The sequence below is a fragment of the Papio anubis genome, chromosome X, assembly GCF_008728515.1.
Source record: "Papio anubis isolate 15944 chromosome X, Panubis1.0, whole genome shotgun sequence".
NCBI classification, from domain to species: Eukaryota; Metazoa; Chordata; class Mammalia; order Primates; family Cercopithecidae; genus Papio; species Papio anubis.
The window spans coordinates 124,282,310-124,307,258 of NC_044996.1; positions in this window are offsets into that span (position 1 = coordinate 124,282,310).

The following is a 24,949-nucleotide window of genomic DNA, read 5'->3' on the forward strand; positions in this document are numbered from 1 at the left end:
TCTCCAAATAAGATTATGACACAAAGTTGGAGAGTTGATATACCTCTGAGGTAGGACAGTAAAGGTATATTGCTGGCCTTGCCAGATAAAGGCAAATTGCTTCTGGTTGGCCTTATGGACAGGAACGGAGAAAAAGGCATTTGCCAAGTCAATAGCTGCATACCAGGTACCAGGAGATGTGTTAATTTGCTCAAGCAATAAAACCACATCTGGTACAGCAGCTGCAATTGGAGTCACCACTTGGTTAAGCTTACGATAATCCACTGTCACTCTCCAAAATCCATCTGTCTTCTGCACAGGCCAAGTGGGAGAGTTTAATAGGGATGTTGTGGAAATCATCACTCCTGTGTCTTTCAAGTCTTTGATGATGGCACTACTCTCCGCAATCCCTCCAGGGATGTGATACTGTTTTTGATTTACTATTTTTCTAGGTAGAGGCAGCTGTAATGGCTTCCATTTGGCTTTTCCCACTATATTAACCCTCACCCTAGCAGTCAGTGTGGTAATGTGGGGGTTCTGCTAGCTATGCTAGCAGTATGTCTATGCCAATTATGTCTATGCCAATTATGCATACTCGCACTAAATGAACACAGGATGAGTCCAAGGACCCACCAGACCCACTGTATGTCAGACCTGAGCTAAAACTCCATTAATTACCTGACCTCTATAAGCCCCTACTTTAACTGGGAGACCACAAGGACATTTTGGATCCCCTGTAATCAACGTCAGCTGCTTCCAGTGTCCAGTAGTCCCTGAAATGTCTGATCATTTCCCTTTCCCCAGTGCACAGTTATCCTGGTAAAAGACTGAAGATCTCCTTTGGGAAGGATGGGAGAAAGATTTACTGCATAAATAGTCAGTAATATAGTGGGGTCCTTCCTCAAGGAGTTCTGGCCTTCCCTTCGTTCAAGGGATTCTGGGTCTGTAAACTGACTCAAGTCTGGAAATTGATTGATGAGCCACGATTCTATGTTTTTATAATTCAAATTAGCCTATTGTCCGTTTGACCTAGAAGTTTTCTGTTGATATGAATTAAGTAGGAATGTAGTAGGTTTCCTATCAGTTTCACTTCTAGGAACACTGTGATTAATTAGCCAATGCCAGAGCTCTACATGAGTCACACACTATTCTGATTGCCATTTTGCCTCTGCTGTCCATTACAGTAGCTATGCCCACCTTGCATTTGACGGTTGAGTGCCACCACTTGGCCCATGCCACCTCGGAATCCAATTATTCCCATTGTATTTAAATTTTGTAATTGAGTGACTACAGTTTCCACTCTTAGATCTGACACACAGAGAAAAGCAATTACAAGGCTCTTCAAAGATGCAGGTGCTTTCCTCACAAATCTGTTTCACAAGGCATTGGTCAAGGGTATATCTTCTGGACCCTCCCAGCTGGGATGAGTAGGTCTAAAGTGACTAATCCACTCCACCATCCCAATCTCCCTAAGACTTTCGATCCCTTCCTCTATTAAACCAAGGAAGATCAGGCATTTTCAGCTTGCTCACAGCAAGCCATATTTTAATCCATATTTCAGTTGACCAAACAAATAAATGATTAGAATTCTTTTTAGCTTCCTGAACTGCAACATTAAATTCAGAGTCCCTACTTAGTGGGCCCAAATCAACAAATTCAGCCTGATCAAACTCTATGTTCCTTCCACCATCATCCCACACCCTTAATATCAATTCCTATGCCTGTTCTCCAGATTTCTGTTTGTATAAATTAGAAAACTCAAGCAGTTCTTTTTGAGTGTAGTGCACCTCCTCATGGGTCATACTCTCATCCTCACATCTGGGGGCCTGCCAAGACTTTAGTCTAGTTATAGGTCTAGAAGCAAACAGAGGTGTTGGGGTGGCTCCTGAGGAGAATCAGCATTATCTTGACTGTCAACTGTCCCAGGGGAGGCCATCACTGTTGCCTCAGGCAGTGCAGGTTTATCTCCTCAAGTGGAAAGGTTGATGGCGGCATGGGTGGGGAGGGATGTTGCCACTATTGGGGATGTGGAAGCTCTTTCTTCTGGCAAAAAAGGTTCATCCAAGTTTATAAACTCAGTGGTCCCAGCTTCATCAGGGTCCTCCCACATGTTCCCATTCTAAGTTGCAGGGTCCCAGTATTTTTCAATCAATACCCTCACTTGAACAGTAGACCCCTGGTGAGGCTGTGCACGCACCTTTTGTTGCAGGTCAGCCACTCACATGATAAGAGCTTGTGTCTGTTTTTCCACAATTTCAGCTGTTTCTCTGCAGAAGATAAGACTCTCACTCATGGCAATCTTAGCAGATTTGAGGCTCTGTATCTGCTTCTGAAGCCGGGAGATAGAATCCCTGAGTTCATCATGTTCTTTCATTTTTTCATTTTTTTTTTTAAATTTTATTTTTTTATTATTATACTTTAAGTTCTAGGGTACATGTGCATAACGTGCAGGTTTGTTACTTTCATCACTTCATCTGCTGAACTTAGGAGCAACCAACCAGCTTCATTATGTTCCTTGGTTCTCTACATATGGTCAAAGATATTATGTATAGAGTCACTAAACTCCTTGCCTCTCACGAGCGATGAATCAGGAGTGTCAAATGCATTTATTTTGCATAACTCTCCAAATAGTTCACACCAAGGACTATCAGTGTTCTCCATACTATTAGAAGTACAGTCCTTAGCATTTTGAGGTCTAATCATATTAAGCATCTAACTCCAGAAATCCCCAAACCAATGAAAGAACTCCATCCTTAATATTCTGTTCCTCCAGAACCACTACTGTTACCAAAATCTGTATTAGTCAGGGTTTTCTGGAGAGACAGAACTAATGGAATATACACACACACACTTAATAAACTCCTATATATATATATAGGAGTTTATTAAGTATTAACTCACATGATCACAAGATCCCATAATAAGCTGTCTTCAGGCTGAGGAGCAAGGAGAGCCAGTCTTCCAAAACTGAAGAACTTGGAGTCCGATGTTCAAGGGTAGGAAGCATCCAGCATGGGAGAAAGGTGTAGGCTGGGAGGCTAGGCCAGTCTCCGTTTTCACATTTTTCTGTCTGCTTTTTATTCTAGCCATACTGGCAGCTGTTTAGATTGTGCTCACCCAGATTAAGGGTGGGTCTGCCTTTCCCAGTGCACTGACTCAAATGTTAATCTCCTTTGGCAACACCCTCACAGACACACCCAGGATCAATACTTTGTATCCTTCAATCCAATCAAGTTGACACTCAGTATTAACCATCACAAGTTCCTTATATATTTGGGATATGAAGCCTTATCAGATGCATGATTTGCAATATTTTTCTCAGCCTGTAAGTTGTCACTTCACTTTGTTGATTGTTTCTTTTGCTGTCCAGAAACATTTTAATTTGATATGATCTCATTTGTCTACTTCCACTTTTGTTGCCTGTGCTTTTGGGGTAATATCCAAAAAAAAAGTATTACCCAGACCAATGACATGAAGCTTTCCCCTATGTTTTCTACTAGTAATTTAACAGTTTCTGTTCTGATGTTTAAATATTTAATCTGACCAGCCTGGGTAACATAGTGAGACCCTATCTCTATTAAAATAATTTTAAAAATTAACCAGTGTGGCAGCATGCACCTGTAGTCCCACCTACTCAGGAGGCTGAGATGAAATAATCACTTGAGTCTGGGAGTTTAAGATTATAGTGAGCTGTGATTGCCCTACCACACTCCAGCTTTGGTGACAGTGTCTTAAAAATTTTTAATAAATAAATAAAATTAAAAAACAAATCTTGAATTCATTTTCAGTGGATTTTTGTATACAGTGTGAGATAATGGTCTAATTTCATTCTTCTAAATGTAGAAATGCAGTTTTGCCAGTACCCTCCTTATTGAAGAGACTGTTATTTCCCCACTGTGTGTTCTTGGCACATTTGTAAAAAACCAATTCACCTTAAATGTATGGAATTATTTCTTGGATCTCTATTCTATTCTGTTGATCTATGTGTGTGTGTGTTTATATTAGTACCATGCCATTTTGATTAATATTGATTTGCAACATGTTTTGACATCTGGTATTATGATGCCTCCAGCTTTGTTAATTTTTATCAAGATTGCTATTTGAGGTCTTTTGTTGCTGCACACAAATTTTAGGATGGATTTGTTTTTTCTATTTCTGTGAAAAATGCCATTGGAATTGATAGGGATTGCATTTTAATCTGTACATAGCTTTCGGTGATATGGGTATTTTAACAATATTAATTTTTCCAACCCATTAATACAAATGTCTTTCTATTTATTTGTGTCTTCTTCAATTTATTTTATCAATATTTTATAGCTTTCAGTGTACAAGTTTTTTGTTACCTCCTTGGTTAAATTTAATACTAAGTATTTTATTTTTAGCTATTTTAAATGGGCTTGTTTTCTCGATTTTTAATGGATAGTTTGTTGTTGGTTAATAAAAATGCCACTAATTTTTGTATGTTAATTTTGTATCCTACAAAATTATACATTATGATTTCATATCCCACAAAGTCATACATTCCATCTTTAATGAATTCATTTATTCTAACAGCTTTTTTGTAGAGTCTTTAGCATTTTCTAATTATATAATCATGTTGTTTGTGAACAGGGACAATTTAAATTTTTTCTTTCCAATTTGAATGCCTTTTGTATAATCTTTCACTTCTCTAATTGTTCTAGTTAGGGCTTCCGGTATTATGTTGAACAGAAGTGGTGAGAGTGTGCATCATTGTACTGTTCCTGATATCAGAGGAAAAACTTCAACTTTTCATCATTAAATATATGTTAACTTGGAATTTGTTATGTATGGCCTTTATTGTGTTGAGGTTCATTCCTTCCATACCTAATTTGTTGAGAGCTGTTATTATAAGAAAATGTTGAATTTTGTCAAATGTTTTTTCTTCCCCTATTAAAATAATCATGTGGCTTTTGTCCTTTACTCTGTTAATGTAGTATATCACATTTATAGATTCATGTATGTTGAACCATCTTTGCATCCATGGGTTAAATTTCACTTGATCATTGTGAATGATCCTTTTAATGTGCTGTTTAATTTGGTTTGCTAGCATTTTGTTGAGGATTTTTGCATCTATTGTCATCATAGAAATTGGCATGTAGCTTTCTTTTCTTGTAGTATCCTTATCTGGCTTTGGTATCAGGGTAGTGCTGGCCCCATAAACTGAGTTTGGAAATATTCCCTCTTCTTCAATGTTTTGGAAGAGTTTGAGAAGGATTGGTATTAATTCTTCAATTAATGGTTATGTTTGTTCTTCTTATACTAGCTCTTGAATTAGGGTTGGTTATGTTTAGTAAAATTCAGCAGTGAAGCCACCAGGTACTGTGCTTTCCTTTGATAGTTTTTTGGTTACTCATTCAATCTTGTTACTCATTAATGATCTGTTCAGATTTTCTATTTCTTCATGATTCAATTTTGGTAGATTGCATTTGCCTAGGAATTTATCAATTTCTTCTAGATTATTCAATTTGTTGGTATATACTAGTCTTTTACTGTCCTTTGTAGTTCTGTGGTATTAGTTGTAATGTCTCCTCTTTCATTTCTGATTTTTTTTAGTTTTCTCTTATTTCTTAGTTGGTCTAACTAAAGTTTTGTCCATTTTGTTTATCTGTCCGTAAAACCAACTCTTAGCTTTGTTGATCCTTTGTATTGCTTTTGTAATCTCTATTTTATTTGTTTTTGCTCTGGTATTTATTATTTCCTTCCTTCTATTCACTTTGGGATTAGTTTGTTCTTCTTTTTCTAGTTCCTTGGGGTATAACATTAGGGTGTTTATTTGAGATCTTTCTTCCTTTCTGATGTAGATGTTTACTGGTATAAACTTTTCTCTTAGGCTGCTTGCCTGCAGACTTAACACCACATGGACATTGCCAAGATTTATAGCCTGTACCTCCAGGAATAGCGGACAGCATGGCACCTGAGTCTACTTTAGCCATGGCTGGGGAAGCTAGGGAATACTGTGCTGGAATGCAGGGAGCAGAAACCTGAGGCAACTCTGGGCTATGAGCCCATGGAGGGCGCCCCAGGCCTGTGCCTCAAAACAATCCATTTTACTATCCTAAAGCTCTGGGTCTGTAATGAGAGGGGCATTCTAAAAGATCTCTGAAATACTTTCAGGGTATGATATAGTTTGGATATTTGTATCTTCCAAATGTCGTGTTGAAATGTGTTGAAACACCTCCCATAAGGCCCCACCTCCAACACTGGAAGCCCCAGGAGGTGGGGCTTTATGGGAGGTGTTACAGTCATGGGAGTGGACCGTTCATGAATGGCTTGGTGCTTCCTTGCAATAATGAGTGAGTTCTCACTCTAAGTTACCACAAGATATGATTGTTAAAAATAACCTGGCACCTCCTCCCTTCTGTCTTGCTCCTTCTCTCGCCATGTGACATGCCTGCTCACCTTTCAACTTCTGCCATGATTGTAAGCTTCCTGGGGCCCTCACCAAAAGCAGAAGCCAGTATTAGCCAGCATTATACTTTTTGTACAGCCTGCAGAACCATGAACCAAAATAAATCCTTTTTCTTTATAAATGACCCAGCGTCAAGTATTTCTTTGTAGCAATGCAAAATGGACAAACACAGGGTCTTCCTTACATTGTCTTGATGCACCTGGCTTCCTTCCATCCATAGTAATCTCTTTAGCAAAAGGTCACTTGGCCACACTGTTAGTATCCTCCATGTAAACATACTTTTTCACTCTTTACATGGCCCGGCTGTGAATTTTCCAAATCTTTCTACTCCACTTCTCCATTAATTATCAATTGTGTCTTTAAAATTATCACCGTCCTCTTGCATCTAAATATAAGCAGCCAAAAGCAGGCATGCAGGAGCTTTAATGCTTTGCTGCTTAGATATGTCTTATGCTCAATATCCTATTTCATTGCTCTTACATTCTGGCTTCCATAAATCCTTAGAGCATGGACACAATGGAGCCAAGTTCTTTGCAACTGTATAACAAAGATAGCCTTTCCTCCAGTTTCCAATACCTTGTTTCTCATTTACATCTAAGATCTCATGAGAATGGCCTTTACTGTCCATATTTCTACCAGCATTCTGGTCACAATCACTTAAATAACCTGTAAGAGGATTTATACTTACCTTATTTCTGGAGTCTTCTTCTGAGCCCTCATGAGAATTGCCCTTAATGTTTCTTTTATGACATACAGGCTTTTTCTAACCTGCTCCTCCAAATTCTTCCAGCAACTATCTATTACCCAGTTTCAAAGCCTCTTCCACATTTTCAGGTATTTATCATAACATTACACTTCTTAGTTCCAATTATCTGTCTTAGTCCATTTTGTGTTGCTATAACAGGATACCACAAACTGGATAGTTTATTAAAAATAAGTGTATTTCTTACAGTTCTGAAGGCTGGGAAGTACAAGAGCATGGCATTAACATCTGGGGAGGGACTTTGGGCTTCATTATTCCATTGCAAAGGTGGAAGGACAAGTGAGTACATGTGAAAGATAAAGCACAAGGGACTGGGCTCATTTTTATAATAACTCATTCTAACAATAACGGACCTACTGCTATTATAACTACATTAATCCATTAGTGACAGCAGAACCCTTATGACCCAGTCACCACTCATTAGGCCCAACCTCCTAAAACTGTTGCATTGGGGATTAAGTTTTCAAATGTGTGAATTTTGAGAGACACATCCCAACTGTAGCAGGGTATTTCTAACTAACAGATACTATTAGAATGGAATTTGCAGATATGCCTTGGAATTTGTGCCACAATTCCCACTCCCATTCTTTTCTTCTCTACCCTCCCCATGGGCAGCTGTTAATCAATTACTGATGAGATGAGAGGGTAAGTATTCAAACTCCCTTGCCCCTTCAGGGGAAAAGCTCAGAAGAGTGACCTCCATTGTCTACAGGGTTATATCCAGAGATAGAGCCAAAGTTATCCTCTGCAGGACTTAGTTTGATATTACATCTCTCTTTGACTTTCTTTCCTTCTCTATTCTATCTCCTTACTTCTCTATAGGTTTTTGGGGAAAAACAAGTCCTAATAAATCACTTTCATACAAACCCTTACTTCATGGTCTGTTTCTGGAAACTCAAAATGAGAGAATATTCTATACTTATTGCTCTCAGGGGGCAGCTGCTTTAAAAGAAATACAAAGAAGTAAATAAAGGACTCAATGCTCAGCTTTTCAGGCTCAGTACAGCCTAAACTCTTGGAATAGTTTAGAGAAAAAAATTGAGTTGTAAGAATAGTATCAAGAGTCAGTTCCCTGAAGAATTCAGGACACAATTTTTATGGCTTAAATAAAAGACAGAGAAACACATGAAATCAGTCAGGTCAGGTTTTCCCACCTTCTTAAATTAGGTAGCATTCTCACAGGCTAGCATGAAGGAGAGGAGGGTGAGGAGATGCAAATATTGGAGTTAGAACTTGATGTGTGTCTCTGGGAATGAGTCCACAAACCCTCACCTTTAAGGATGGGTCCTCAAGCTTCCATTTAGAGCCTCCCTCTGAAAGGAGTGCAGAGGGAGCTGAGAGAAGGTAGATGACTTGTGGGGTCCTGTGATCATAGGAAGGAGGGCACAGATTGTCCTGCATGTACTTGACAATTGGGGGCCAGAGGGAAACGTGGATAACTTAGGATCATCTAGCAGAGCTAAGAAATAAAAACGGTAGATAAGTGGAGCCTTTAATGTCTCAATCGAGCCAGTTTAGATAGATTATGACACCTGAGTACCAGATACTGCTTTCCTATCCACACAGTACATCATGGCTTTTCTCCTGGAGTGTAGTAGAAAATTCTGGTGTCCATACCACATCCTTTTTGACCACTCTCAAATATTAGCTGCAGCTATGGTGGACAGTTCTTGTGCATCCTATCAACAAATTATCGCAAGCACGCACTCAAATTTTACACTTTACTATCTCAGGATTTTTCTGAAGGTATGAGAGCTTGCTCAACTTGCCTACAGGATAGTCTAGAAGTACAGGGCAGTTAGTGCCCCCAGGAGAAATTCTCAACCAATGAATAGAAGTTGAAGGACAACTGCTCCAACATCCTGTTTTTCAGAGATAATTATGAATTGCACTCTATCCAGTTTACAAGAGGCCATAGTGGGGTGGAGCCCCACTTGGCCACCACTCAGTAACAAACTCTTTACTGTCTTTTCCTTCTTCCATGTCTCACTGTTTTTGTTCTCTCAATCTTGTTTCCAAAGATTATATTGCAAATAAACTACCAGAACCCAACTCCTCATCTCAGGTGCTGCTTTTAGGGTAACCCAATTTAAGACGTGTGGAAAAGAAGAAAGGGAAGAACTCTCATTTGAGAAAATTCTGAACTGAGTGACTTGCCTTAAATAAACCAAACCTAACTTTTGCTATTGGTAGGATAAGGGTTCCATATAGCAATTTAGTTCAGTTATAGATAAATAAAAATTATATTTTTTCCTACCTCAGTTTACAATCTGTGAATGGCTTACCTAATATACATGCCAGTTATGGTTCCTGACCATTCCATTATCTCTTTTTGTGGGTAATCACTCTCTTTAAACCTCCATGCTGAGAGAAGGCATCTTGGCAAAAGTAGCCACTTAATGGACTGGAAATTGGCACTTGGCACAGGGGCCATCAATTCTGATGGCCTGGCTGGTAATATATGAGAAGATTTGTGGCCAAAAACTATGCCTAGAAGAGCAATGACAATTAACTAGGTCAATCATAGGCTCTACCTTTGGCATCTGAGCAGAAATAATGGGCAGCTTTCTTGGAAAGTATCAGACAATTGATAGTGGGCAGATAAATACAAGGTATAAAAAGAAAGTAAGGGAGTAAAAGAATAGTGGTGGAATACTACTGCAAAGTCCATAGAATCTTACTGCATAAGGGTTAACCAATGGGTTTGATGGCTTAGGTACTGAATGGCAGCTACTTCTGGTTTTTATGAGATTCTTTTTTTCTACATTATTTTATAAAGTTTTTACAACTTCTGACTGCCTTAGATGGCTAGAATAAGTCTCTGTTTCCTGTAATCTTAAGAGTCAACCAAACCCATCTCCAAGTAACTGCAAGTAGTTCATTAAGGGGTTGAAGTAAGTAAGAAATAAGAGAGAAGACCGGATATGTAGGCAAGATTAAAATGCCTATCTTGCAGGTAATAGGGAGACACTGATGAATTTTAAACAAAGGAATGACCTTTCCTTCCAAAAGTTGAATTAAATGCTTGAAAGTTGGCAAGACTGGGCCGGGTGCGGTGGCTCAAGGCCTGTAATCCCAGCACTTTGGGAGGCCGAGGCGGGCAGATCATGAGGTCAGGAGATCGAGACTATCCTGACTAACACGGTGAAACCCCGTCTCTACTAAAAATACAAAAAAAATAGCCAGGTGTGGTGGCTGGCGCCTGTAGTCCCAGCTATTTGGGAGGCTGAGGCAGGAGAATGGCGTGAACCTGAGAGGCGGAGCTTGCAGTGAGCCAAGATGGTGCAACTGCACTCAAGCCTGGGAGACAGAGCAAGACTCCGTCTCAAAAAAAAAAAAAAAAGAAAGAAAAAGAAACGAAAGTTGGCAAGACTGGGAGTGAAACGAATTTAGAGGATTTTTCCCCTATAATTAGGTCAGGAAACAAAGGAAGGCCTGAGGCCAAAATTATGGCAAGTTTGGTAAATGATGACACAGTTTTAGATGAGTCTCAGTGAGATGTCTAGAGGCTGTTGGATTTATGGGTCTGAAACAGAGGAGAAATATCTGGGCTTGTGAAACAGACAAGGGAGCCATTAGTATTGGTGGAAGTCATGGGTGAAGGTATGACCTTCCCCAAGATTATCCCTAGTGAAAGGAGAAGATGACTGAGTGTGAATTCCTGGGAAATGGAAAACCTAAAGAAGAGGGAAAAGAAGGAAGCACTTGTAAAAGAGATTGAAAAGTTGCCAGAAAAGTAGAAAAATTCAAGAGGTGATCTCTCTGTCAATTCTCTCAATCTGTTGACTGAATGTCTCCCACAAATCCTTAGAAAATGATCTTTGTTTTTGTTTCTCTTTACATTTTATTTAGTCTTTATAAATTTATGGGATATAAGTGTAATTTTGTTACTTGGATATATTGCATAGTGGTGAAGTCAGGGCTTTTAGTGTATTTATCACCAGAATAATGTATATTGTACCCATTAAGTAACTCATCATACACCCCTCTCCCCCATTTCCCACTCTTCTGAATATTGTCTATCATTCTATACTGTGTCCATATGTACACGTTATTTTGTTCCCTCTTATACATGAGAACATGCAGTAGTTGTCTTTCTGTGTCTGAGTTGTTTTACTTAAGATAATGGCCTTTAGGTCCATCCATGTTGCTGCAAAAGACATGATTTCATTTTCTTATGGCTGAATAGTATTTTCGTGGAGATATATATATACACACACATATATAGTCACATTTTATTTATCCAATTATACATTGATGAACATTTAGGTTGATTCCATATCTTTGCTATTGCACATAGTGCTATGATAAACATACAAGTGCAGATATCTTTTTGATGTAATTATTTATTTTCCTTTGAGTAGATATCTAGTAATAGGATTCCTGGTGCAAAGAGTAGTTCTATTTCTAGTTATTTGAGAAATCTCCATACTGCTTTCCATAGAGGTTGTAATAATGTATAAGTATATATATGTTCACTTTTCTCCACATCCACACCAACATCTTTTTTTTTTTTTTTTCTTTTTAATAGTAGCCATCCTGGCCAGGCATGGTGGCTCACATCTGTAATCCTGGCACCTTGGGAGGCCAAGGTGGGTGGATCACCTGAGGTCAGGAGTTCGAGACCAGCCTGGTCAGCATGGTGAAACCCCATCTCTACTAAAAATACAAAAATTAGCTGGGCATGGTGACGCATGCTTGTAGTCCTAGCTACCTGGGAGGATGAGGCAGGAGAATGGCTTGAACCCAGAAGGCAGAGGTTGCAGTGAGCCAAGATCACACCATTGCACTCCAGCCTAGGCAACAGAGCAAGACTCCATCTCAAAAATAATAATAATAGTAATAGACATCCTGACTGGTGTAAGATGATATCTCATTATGGTTTTAATTTGCATTTCTCTGATAGTGAGCATTTTTCATATGCTCGTTGGCCATTTATTTGTATGTTTTCTTTGAAAAAATATCTATTCATGTTCTTTGCCCATTTTTAATGGGATTATTTGTTTCATTTTTGTTGTTGCTAAGTTGTTTGTGTTCCTTGTAAATTCTGGATATTAGTCCCCTGTCAGATATCTAGTGCAATTTTCTCCAGTTCTGCAGGTTTTCTATTCACTCTGTTGATGATTTTTTTCCTCTACAGATGCTTTTTATTTTAAGTCCCATTTGTCTATTTTTTTCTGTTGTCTGTGCTTTTGAGATCTTAGTCATAAATTCTTTGCCTAGACCAATGTTTAGAAGAGTTTTTCCTAGGTTTTCTTTTAGCATTTTTGTAGTTTCAAGTCTTATACTTAAGTATTTAGTCCATCTTGAGTTGATTTTTGCATATGGTGAGAGATAGATGTCTACTTTCATTCTTTTGCATATGGCAACCCAATTTTCCCAGCACCATTTATTGAAAAGGGTGTCCTTTCTCCAGTGTATGCTCTTGTTGACTTTGCCAAAGATCAGTTGGCTGTAGATATGTGCTTTTATTTCTGGGTTCTCTATTTTGTTCCATTGATCTATGTGTCTATTTTTATAACCGCATCATGCTGTTTTGGTTACTAACTAAGATTGTAGTATAAATTGGAATCAGGTATTGTGATGTCTCCAGCTTTGTTCTTTCAGCTTAGGATTCCTTTGTCTATTCAAGCTTTTTGTGTTTCATATGAATTTTAGGATTATTTTTTCTAATTCTAATTTTGTGAAAAATAACATTTGTATTTTGATAGGAATTGCATTGAATCTGCAGACTGGTTTGTAGATTGCAGTATGGTCATTTTAATGATGTTAATACTTCTGATCCAGGAGCATGAGATGCTTTTCCATTTGTTGATGTCATCCACAATTTCTCTTGTCAGGGTTTTGAAGTTGTCCTTGTAGAGATCTTTCCCCTCCTTGATTAAATATATTCTTCCTAGGTATTTTGGGGGGTAGTTATTTTAAATGAGATTGCCTTCTTTATTTAATTCTCAGCTAGATGGTTATTGCTATATAGACATGCTAGTGATTTTAGGGAGTTTTTGGAACATTGCAAAATTTTTTACTTCAATAATTTTAGGAGTATGAATCATTTTTGGTTACATGGATGAATTGTATAGTGGTGAAGTCTGTGCTTTTAGTGTGCTTGTCACCCAAATAGTGGACATTGTACCCAATAAGTAGTTTTTTTATCCCTCACTCCTCTCCCAATCTTTCCCCTTCTGAGTTTCCAATATCCATTATGCTACTCTGTATACACTTGCATACCCATAACTTAGCTCCCACTAATAAGAGAGAACATGCAGTATTTGATTTTCCATTCCTGAGTTACTTCACTTAAGATAATGGCCTCCAGTTCCATCCATGTTGCTATAAAATACATTATTCTGTTCCTTTTTGTGGCTGAATAGTATTCCATGGTGTGTGTGTGTGTGTGTGTGTGTGTGTGTGTATACACCACATTCTCTTTATCCACTCATCAATTGATGGGCATTTAGGTTGATTCCAGAACTTTGCAATTGTGAATTGTGCTGTGATAAACATAAAAATGCAGGTATCTTTTTATATAATGATTTATTTTCCTTTGGGTAGATACCCAGTAGTGGGAGTGCTGGATTTAATATTAGATCTACTTTTAGTTATTTGAAAAATCTCCATACTGTTTTCCATAGAGGTTGTACTAATTTATGTTCCCACCAACAGTGTATAAGTGTTCTCTTTTCATCACATCTGCAGCAACATCTATTGTTTTTTGACTTTTTAAAGAATGGCCATTCTGACTGAAGTAAGGTGGTATCTCATTGTGGTTCAAATTTGCATAAAATGCTACTGATTTTTGTACATTTATGTTGTATCCTAAAACTTTACTGAATGCATTTATCAAATCTAAGAGTTTTTTGGTGGCATCTTTAGAGTTTTCTAGATATAAGGTCATTTCATCAGTAAACAGGGATAATTTGACTTTATCTTTTCCAATTTGGATGCCTTTTCTTTCTTTCTCTTGCCTGATTGCTCTAGCTAGGATTTCCAGTGCTATGTTGAATAACAGTGGTGAAAGTGGGCATGCTGTCTTTTTCCAGTTCTTAGAGGGAATGCTTTCAACTGTTCCCCATTCAGTATGATGTTGGCTGTGAGTTTCTTGTACAGGACCTTTATTATGTTGAGTTATGTTCCTTCTAGGAGGGTCTTTATCATGAAGGATGCTGAATTTTATGAATGCTTTTTATGCATGTATTGACATTACCATATGGTATTTGTTTTTAATTCTCTTTATATGATGTATCACATTTATTAATTTGCATATGTTGGGTCATCCTTGCATTCCTGGTATGATACCCACTTCATCTTGATGTATTATCTTTTTGATGTGCTATTGGATTTGGTTTGCTAGTATTTTGTTGAGGATTCTTTTCAATGTATAATTATTTGTGTCTATTTGATTAAAATATATAAATGTTTCCTATGTAATATACTGATGGACATATTAAATAAGTCCTATTTAAAACAAGAGTGAAATACAAGGGCTGTTTTTTTACCTACACATGGCAGTAGATGTGCCACACTTTGAGTCATAGCCCAAATAGCTGATTCATCACTATAATTCTTGTACCCATCTCACTTTCTGCTGCCTTAATCAACCACGTATTCACAACATCTAACCATCCTTCCAACACTTATTTTCAGGTAAAATCTAATTGTAAGCTTTAGTACGTTGATAAAGTCTAAAATGTTGCTTCCATCTCCTCCATTCTTAGATTTGATCCATTTTTCTATTCATCTTGGCATGTGACATTGCTGCTCTCACCAAGTGAGTCATATGAAATGGGAATATGAATATAACAGTTTAAGACTTCTCAAAAAGAACTGCAGTCTGCTCTTTTACATTTACAAATATATAGCAATTGTAGAATGAAGTTTATATTTACAACTTAGTGGTTTGGAATGGTAATGCATTTATACTATTATGATTTAGCAAGTAGATATTTGTGTAGGATCTAAAAGTATAAAAACAATCACTTGGGAGTAGAAGTGATGATTTTTGAGACATACATTTTTTTTAGGTTTCCAAAGGCCCCTAAATACATTGAAGAGATTCTATGTATATTCTCCAAAAGTCCCATAACTTTTGGAATATCAATGAGGCTTTAAATAACATCATGTAATATGATTCTTGCTGCTCGCCCTATAGGGCAAAATATAAAATTTCCTCCTCTCCCCAGCACTAATGAAGATTAACCTAGGAAAAGCAGCATACCAGAACTCATAATTAGACTAGTTCATTGGAAATTATTACACAATATTGCTGAAATGGTGGAGTGGAACCAGCCAGACTTGAGTTTGAAACTTGTCTCTGATTCTGACTGACTAGACATGATTTGTAAGTTGTAAAATGAGCAATGACCATTGAATCTGGCAAAGGAGATGGATTCACTAGAAGGGATGGATCCAATCTCAACCTAATCTTCATTTTTCCTGGGGTAAACAAGGACTAGATCACAGCCCTGCCTTACACAATATATATAGCAATACCTATATAATCAAACAAGTATTTCTGAGTCCTACCACATATCTGACAATTGCTAGAATACAACAAGGCAATTAAAATATGCTGCCTATTATATTTCTGATTAACTGGAAAACTCTATGGACTCAAAAGTGTGTGAGCATCATTATAGCTCAATGATGTCCATCCAAGTGGTATAATCATGTCAGTTGAAATGTATCCCTAATAAGGTGTGAAATGGATGATCTGATCTTTTGTTCTTCAGGATTGGTTAAGCTGTTGGATGTACATCAAGTATAATGACAACTGGGAAAATTAAGAATGTATACAAGCCTCATCATGGGTACTGTATACAGCTGAGAGTTTCTCCTATAATTTTCTTCTGAACTTGGCTTTAAAATGTATAAACTTTTATTTTTGAGTTAAAACTCTAACATACATTCACAATGGAAAACGTGGAAAATACAGGATAGCATAAAGAAGCAAATGAAAATCACCTATAACCTTCATTTCCTCTTGCCATTTTTCTATACATGTATGTAATTGAAATAACATGCATCACATTATATTAATATATACATACAGATCAGTATCATATTTTCTTTAATTAATATATTAGGTGCCTTTTCTCTTATAATACATATTCCTAGATACCATTTTAACGTCCTTGTAGTTCGCCATTACATTGATTTGCCATATTCTATCTTCTCAGGCTCTACTGTACAAATACATATTTTAAAAGACAACACAGAGTTGTTATTTAATTGTTCTATTTGGCATTACAAATGATTGACAGCATTGCAGAGGATCAAATGGGGTAATACATGTGGAACACTTTGAAAAGGCATAAAAGAAACTCTGAAAATGTTCTTATAAGTGAATCAGGAAAGTAAATGCATCAAAGGTAAGAAAGGCAAAGTGGAATAAAGCTCTGAATTAAGCAAAGTTTCAGAAAGGAATAGTTCTCTGCAGCATCCTGGAAGTAGGATAAGAACAAAGTGAATTTTTGGAGATAGTTCTGGCTTTATATATTTTGTCATGTTGACCTTTTATTAACTATCAAAAATTCCAAATTTCTTAATATGTGAAATATTTCTCAAGTTATGTTTTTGTGTCTGGAAGCATCACAAACACCAGTGAATCTTAACACCGGGATTAGAAAATATGGTTTCCATATAGATATGAAGCAACTCAAAGCTAATTGTGCTTCTGCCTTTCTTGCTAGGTTAAAATTTCTGTTTAAAGTTAAAAAGTATACTATTACCTATATGTATTTTTAAATTTTCTACAATGATAATATATTATTTGTGTAATTTTTAGAAGTTACATATTTTGGCAAACTGCATTTTCCAATAATGGCCATAACAGTATTTCCCATTTGTACATTCTCTTCTTACAATGCACCTTGACACACCGTTATCAAGAAATGGAGTCTGTGTCTCCTTCCCTTGAAGCTGGGTGGACCTCTATGACTGTATGGATCAACAGAATACAGCAGAAGTGATGCCATGTTACTTCTAAGGCTAGGTCATAAAAGGTGATAGAGCTTTCATCTGGTTCTCGCTCTCTGGCATGCTTGCTTTTGGAGCCTAACTGCCGTGCGACGAGGGATCCTAGATTACATGGAGAGGCCACATGTACAAGTTACAGTTAACCACAGTTCCAGCTGGGGTTCCAGGCAACTGTGTCAGTCAACAGACACGTGAGTGTGGGAGCCTTTGAGATGAATCCAGCCCCCAGAAACCACCTGCATGCAGGTGAATGAGAAACTGAGCAAGAACTGCCTATCTGAGCCCAGCCAATCCCAGAAATGTGAGAGACAGCAATACGTAATGGTAATACTATTAATATTACATGATTGTTGCTGATTTACACCACTAAGTGTGGGGTGGTTTGTTATGCAGCAATAGACAACCTGAACTTACATAAGTAAATTAAAATGAAGGCCTTGAAATACAGTCAGTCTGCCTCCATTGGTGAAATGCTCATGTTAACCCAGTTCTACTTAACAGACATAGGCAACAGACACTCAAACCCCTGCTTAATGGAGAACTAAAGTAACCATAAACTGAGAAGGCAAAGGGAGCTTTTAAAAAAACACCATTTTTCACAGTTGCAAGAGAGGCCTACATTGCTAGGTGTGGCTGGAAAATACTAGCAGCTGTTGGACAGGGCTGGCAAAATTTTAAGGGTTTAAAAGAGCCCAGTTTGAACAATGGCTTGAAGACAACTGTGTCTCTGGGAGGAAGTGTAGAGAACCAAGTGTCTCTGCAAACAGGGGTCACAGCTGCAAATTAAAGAGCCATTTTCACATTTGGATTTTTTCATGTTGGTCATTTTTTTCAACACACATGCAAATGAGTCTGAGGAGAGACAGTTGTCACTGCTTAAATCGATACTTTGAATGTTAACGTTCATCACATATATTTTATTAGTACAGTGGGGCTCTACATAACCTTAGCCACATTTTTCTTTCCCCTTTTTAACTGAATAAACAACAGCACAGCCTAAAACAAGTCAGAACTGTTCTTGAGGGATCATACAAATATAAGAAAGATACTGGGACCTGAGTAAAAAAGCTTCTGTTACAGCAATACCAGCCTTCAGTGACATTAGGTTATAAGAAGGAACCTCACGGTCTGAGAAATCAAGTGCAGCAACTGAGAGCTAGGAAAGTAGATCTCTCTAGAGAGTGAATAAGACTGAGTCACATACTGTGCAAAGAGAAAACAACCAAGGGCTATTTGGAAGCTACTTGAATATTTGTCTATCTCTTCATCCGTCTTTAATTTTGGCACTGAGTCTATTGTAAGCCTAAGGATTAATTCTTAAAGGGCAAGCCTTGGTCCCCTGGCTATTAGAACCAGGCTAGGATTTTCTTTGAGTTCATCTAGTGGTAGGTTTCACACATTTTAAAGTGTTTGAAAAAGAATGAGGAATCAGGTCGATTCCTCTGTCCACACTTTTGTATCTCATGCACTGTCAGTATGAGGAACTCTCTCAGGAAATTCACCATGTGCTTATCCTACTTATTTGCAGAGGACTATTACTTTCTAAAACTTCACTTATTTCAGAGCTTTATGCTACTTTGTTTTTCTTCTTTTCATAAAGTTGCTGCTTTAAAAAAATTACTATGTATACATAATGGTTGTACATATTTATGAGATACATGTGATATAATTGGGGTATCCATCACCTCAAGCATTTATCATTTCTTTGTTTTAGAAACATTCCAATTTCACTCTTTTATTTTGAAATATAAAATAAATTATTGTTAACTATAGTCACCCTATTGTGCTACTGAACACTAGATCTTGTTCTTTCTATCTAACTATATTTTTGCATCCATTAACCCTACTCTCTTTGTTTCCCACTCCCCACTACCTTCTCAGCCTCTGATAACCATCATTCTAGTCCTTATCTCCATGAGTTTGTTTTTTTTAGCTCTTGCATATTAGTGAAAACATAATATTTGTCTTTCTATGCCTGGCTTATTTCATTTAACATAATGTCCTCCAGTTCCCCATGTTGTTACAAATGACCGGGTTTAATTCTTTTTCATGGCTGAATAATAGACAACCAAAGGAAAAATGGACATATTGGATTACATCAAGCTAAAAAGCTTCTGCACAGAAAAGGAAACAATCAACAAAGTGAAGAAACAACCCACAAAATGGGAGAAAATATTTGAGAACTACCTATCTGATAAGGGATTAATAACCAGAATATATAAGGAACTCACACAACTCAATAGGAAAAAATTAAATGATCTGATTTTTAAATGGGCAAAAGATCTGAATAGGCATTTCTTAAAAGAAGATACACAATGGCCAACAGGTATATGAAAAAATGTTTGACATCACTAATCATCAGATAAATGCAAATAATAACTACAAAGAGATATCGTTTCATTCCAGTTAAAATGGCTTCAATTCAAAAGACAGGCAATATTGAATGCTGGCGAGGATGTGGGGAAAGGGGAACCCTGGTATGCTGTTGGTCGGAATGTAAATTAGTTCAGCCACCATGGAGAACAGTATGAAAGTCCCTCAAAAAGCTAAAAATAGAACTACCAAACGATCCAGCAATCTCACTGCAGGGTATATATATCCCCAAAAGAGGAAATAAGTATATGGAAGAGATAAATGCACTCCCACGTTTATTGCAGCGCTAGTCACAGTAGCCAAGATATGAAATCAAGGTGTGGAATCTTATCTTTGGTATTGCTTTACCAAATCACTTATGAGAGCATTTTCAAGTTACTTTTAGGTCTTTTCAAAGTGTTCCACATATATTACCTCCTGCAATGAATATTATGAACCATCTTTTTAATTGTTGGGAAGCAAATGAGAGGTGGGCTTTTACCAGGCCTGGCAACAGAGCAGATGATGAAATATGAAGTGTATGTATACACATGGTAGTGATAAGCTGAACATAGTGAACAGTCAGGTTGACTGCCCAGGTAACTCAGAGGTGCAGGTTGAGATCCCTGGGAAACAGACTCTGAGAGAGATTCACATGTAGGAGGTTTACTGGGGAGTGCTCTACAGGTCAATACCTGGAGAGTAAGGGAAGGAAATAAGACTAGACAGAGGGAGAAGTTGAGTGTTAACATAGTTCCCAGAGAAGCCTCAACCAACCCCACAGGGAGTCCCGAAACAGGGAAAATTCTTCAAGGTTGCTCTACTTTATAGCAAAGGGGCTATGTCTTTATATTTCTCCATTATGCTCACTGGATGTAGGTTGACTCTGGGAAGGAGACATAATCTTAAAGCAGCTCTTTCCACCTAGGAGCAATTTTGGGGAAGGGTTTACAACTGGGGGCTGTCTGTTAGTTGCAGTCTCAGCACCTGAGGGAATGAGTCCTTTGGTCCTGAAGAGGGATCTGGTTGACACAACATAGTATTTACTACACTCAGAATGGATGCAAGGACCCATCTTCAAGGTTGTGTCAGATCTGACTAAGGGATTTAACCTGAGGAGAACAGCGCTTGGAAGGAAGGGGGAAAAAAAAGGGAAGCAGTTGCTGCCCCTGACCAATTCTCTCAAAGAAGAAATTTAAATGCTTGTCAAAATATAGATAAAGAAACTGTTAATGGAAACAGTTTGAAGTATCTGATCAGTGATCAGACCATAAGATAAGTAAATATTCAAAGGGTGGTGCCTTATATGTGAATGGTCTGAAAAGGTGATCCATAGGAATAGAGATGTAAGTGGAGATTAAAGAATAATATCATGGAAGCCAAAGTAAGAGATACTTTTAAGAAGGAAAAAGTGATAAGCAGTATCAAATTTCAAGGAAGAATGGATCAAAAAATAATCAAATGGCTTAGAAAGTAGGCAGGCAGTGGTCACTTTGGACAGAATCATTTAAGATAAATGGTTGGGGCAGAAGTCAGATTGCAATAAAGAGTGAATGTAAAATTGAGAACGGGTACCATGAGAGCAAACCACTTTTTTTTTTTTTTTTTTCACAACTCATGTAGGAAGAAAATATGAGCTCATCAAGATATTGAGATTTTGGACTGAGGAAAATTTTTTTTTTTTGAAAATGGGAATAAGTTTTTGAGCATGGGTATATGCAGAGACAGGAGCTAGGGTAAAAGGAAAAGTTGAAGGTAAAGGCAGTTAAGGATAATTTATGAGTTCAGATCCTGAAGCTGATGAGAGGAAATGGAGTCCATGATATATGTGTAGGAGTTAGGTTTGGATGGTGAAAAAAGTCCCCTTCTTCAGAGGCAAAAAGAAAAAGAAGTAAATGCCATGATTTTAATGTCTTCTGAATGATACCACAATAACTTCTCATTTATTAAGGTCTCTACCTGGGAATAGAATTAAAGTTAGACTGACACACAGCAAGGATAGCCTCTAGCTAATGAGAAACCAACATGACTATATCTTGGTTCCTTTAGCTCATTTAAGAAGTAGATGATATATTTAAGATTCTAACACTGAATTAAGATGTGTCTACTTGTCATCATTCATGTGCTTGAGTGGGATATTATTTATTAATGAAATTATACAATTTTAAAGAAAGAAGAGACCATTTTAGACAAGGGCTCAAATTGGCTACTATGACCATAAATGTAAGGTTTACTGAAGAAAATGGCTATAGGTGGTTCCAGATACAGAAATAACCTTGTTCTGTACCATGTACTCCTATACCCCTAGCATCAGCTGACTGGACTAAGGGGAACATTAACTGTAAAGCAGCCAAGCTACAGGATGCCTAGTGGTCTAGGAGGTGGCCTATGAAACACTGTCTATCAGGAACCATAGTGATGGATTGAAGCAATTTCCTTCAAGTATGTAAAAAACAAAAGGAAGGAGCAAGAAAATTCTTAGTAGGGGCAGAGGCTGAAAGATATACAAAAAGAAGATTGATAATAGAGATCCTTAGGCAACTTGCACTATGAGGAGTTCATGGATGACCAGAATCTAGAAATAACAAGGCATTGGTAAACATACATAGAAGATGGTGAGGCCAGTGGAATCTCAAGTGCTTGGCCCAAGGTCACACACTTAGTGACTAGCAAAATCTAAACTAGAGTACCATTCAGACTTTTTGTTTGTTTCTGCAACATACAAGTACCTTCAACTATCCCACAGTGCCTTCCAAACCTGGCTGTGAATCAGAATCAACTAAAAAGCTTTTGAAAAATACACCGCTGATCCCTAGGTTCACTTCTGGAAATTCTTGTCCAATAAGTTTGGCTGGAGAGTTTGGGTCTGTACTTTTAACAAGCTACACAGGTGATTCTGATGTGGGAGGTCAACTGACCTGTGTTTGGAAAGCACTTTCCCAGGACATAGCTCTGTGTGCCCAAGTGCTGTTAGCTACTAATTTTAAATTCAGGTTCAGGAAGAATTCATTGTTACTATGGTGACAGAATAGGCATTAATAGGAATATTTCTATTACTAAGATTGGAAATGAAGGGAATCACATTACCAGTGCAACAATTACTCTTTCCTGGGTTGGCACCAAACCTCGAAGTTCTTGTTTAGAAAGCAGATCATGCATTCCTTCCCCTGACTCTTTAGTAAAATGACTAAGCTTAAGTTTCCATTTCAGTTTTGTGATTTTTAATATCTTTGTAAAATATATCTGTACATAGAAAAGTATTTTTCAGAAGCGCCTTCAAGAGAATAAAGTTAATGTAAGTGTGTCTGAAACTCATGGCAAATATATGGGGAAAATCAGAAGATGGTCTGTGCATATAGAATGGATATTTAAGGAATGGACCCTTTTTAATTTTACACACTGTACCCTGTATATTTTATATGTGCACACCTACACAGGATGGTCAGGACTCAATGCATTTCTTATTGATTGATTGACTAGGACCTCAGGTCAGTCATAGTAGTCTTTCATCTTCATCTCCTTTCCATTATCCTTCACTCTTCTTTCTTCACCTGCAGATAGAGTAGAAATCCATTAAACCATACCTTATAGTTTTGAAGCCTCCAACTAGTCTTATGTTTTAAGGCATGCCTTCTCAAGGAGATGATATCCACTCCCAAGGGGCAAAAATCAGTTTTTGGAAGAGACAAAAAACTTAAATATTTCAGTGGTTTGTGTAGCCCTCCAAAGGGCCACACAGTACATAAACAGATATACAGTTGATATGTGGTATTAAAATTTCATGTAGTGGGGCAGTTATTTCGAAAAATATGTCAAAAATCCTTAGGGGGCAAGTGATAATCAAAAGAAAGGCTGAGAAACACTTTTAAGGGCTCCACAAAAAAATCTTGGCTGCCTAGCATCTAGGCTTTGCCTCAGTGCACACACAGATTGCTGTGAGGAGTTTCAGTGGTGAATTGGCAGTTAGTCAGTCAGGAGACCTGACTTCCTGGCTGGCCATTAAAGATTTCCTGGGTGGCACCCTATTAGCAGCCAAGTATTCTGTTTGAGGAATACTTGAAGAGTTAACACTCTTCAGAAAAGCCTGAAAGATGTAATACAATGAACAGGATTTCAAGGGATGGCTGGGCTTTTTGTAAATGGAAGCCTTTTGTTCAGTCTTTCAAGAGGAAATTGGAATCAACTGATACTAATGGAGGCATTATAGTAGTAGAAGAGCTAACTGGTGAACAAGTTATTTAAAATGTTATTCAACCAGAGATGCCTCAAGAAATGATGCCTCAAGAGAGAGAACAGAGGCCTAGAAGAAAATGAACCCAAACATTATGACTTAGTTGAATATGTTGGGTCCAAAAGTCATTAATGCAGCAGAAGTAATGAATCTGGATAGTGTTTTTAATCACTTCTATTGGAAAAAGATTTCAATGCAACTTTATTTGATTATTCAGGTAACTACATAATCTAGAGTTGTTTAAGTGAATATTTTGTCAGATTATTGGCTTTTCTTCATATTCAGGACTAAACCAGTTTTGTAGATATGAACAATGCACCAAGTAAAGTTATAATTACTATGTATACAGTGAAATTTTGAGAAAAATAAAAAAACAAAGATTGCATTACAAATGTAGTACTTATGTTTATGTTTCTCAAAGTGTTGATGTCATCTCAGAACAGCACATTAGTTTCCTATAGCAGATTATTTTACTTCATGCATCTCCTCTATGTTATTAGGAAATACCTGTGACCTACTGAAGCAGTATAACTCTGGAATGCTAAATTTGCAGTTCACAATTTATCAGTGCATCATAATATAGACTACTGAATTTATAACACAGTATACTGTTTATTATATAATTTACTCAGATTATTATATCCATGTTACAGTACATGCTGTATTAATCTTGTCCTCTGCATTGTGACATGAAGTGGTCTTGGCATTATCATTAGAGCAATGTCCAAAAACATAAAAAAATGAGGCAGGACTTCTAGGCTGAATGTCTTACACATGACCCTTTTATACCATATCCTTATATCATTCGTCCTGCTACTGTGTGCTGGAGAAAGCTGACCCCTGCAGACTGCCTCAGCAGGCTTCCTTGTCCTCTGGCTTCCGGTTTGTCCAATGGAAGGCACATGCAGAAACAGGAAGGTGGGAGGCATAAGAAGAAATAGGAAGGTGAGAATAATAAAAAGTTTATCGCTTTCTGCATCACAAACCACTAACAGAAAAAAAAAGTTTATCCCCTAGCTCTTTCTCTGCCTTCTTAGCAGAGCTTCACTGCTTCCCCTTAGCTGAAGGCCACAGTTCCTATCAGGTGTCTCCATACAGATGTTCTCCCAGGTTCTGGTAATGGCTCCCTCCCCTTTTTTCTTCAGACCTCAGACTTTCTGATGTTGCTAGACCTGTGGTGCTGCAGTATCCCTTGCTATTTTTCCTACACTCGGCCCAC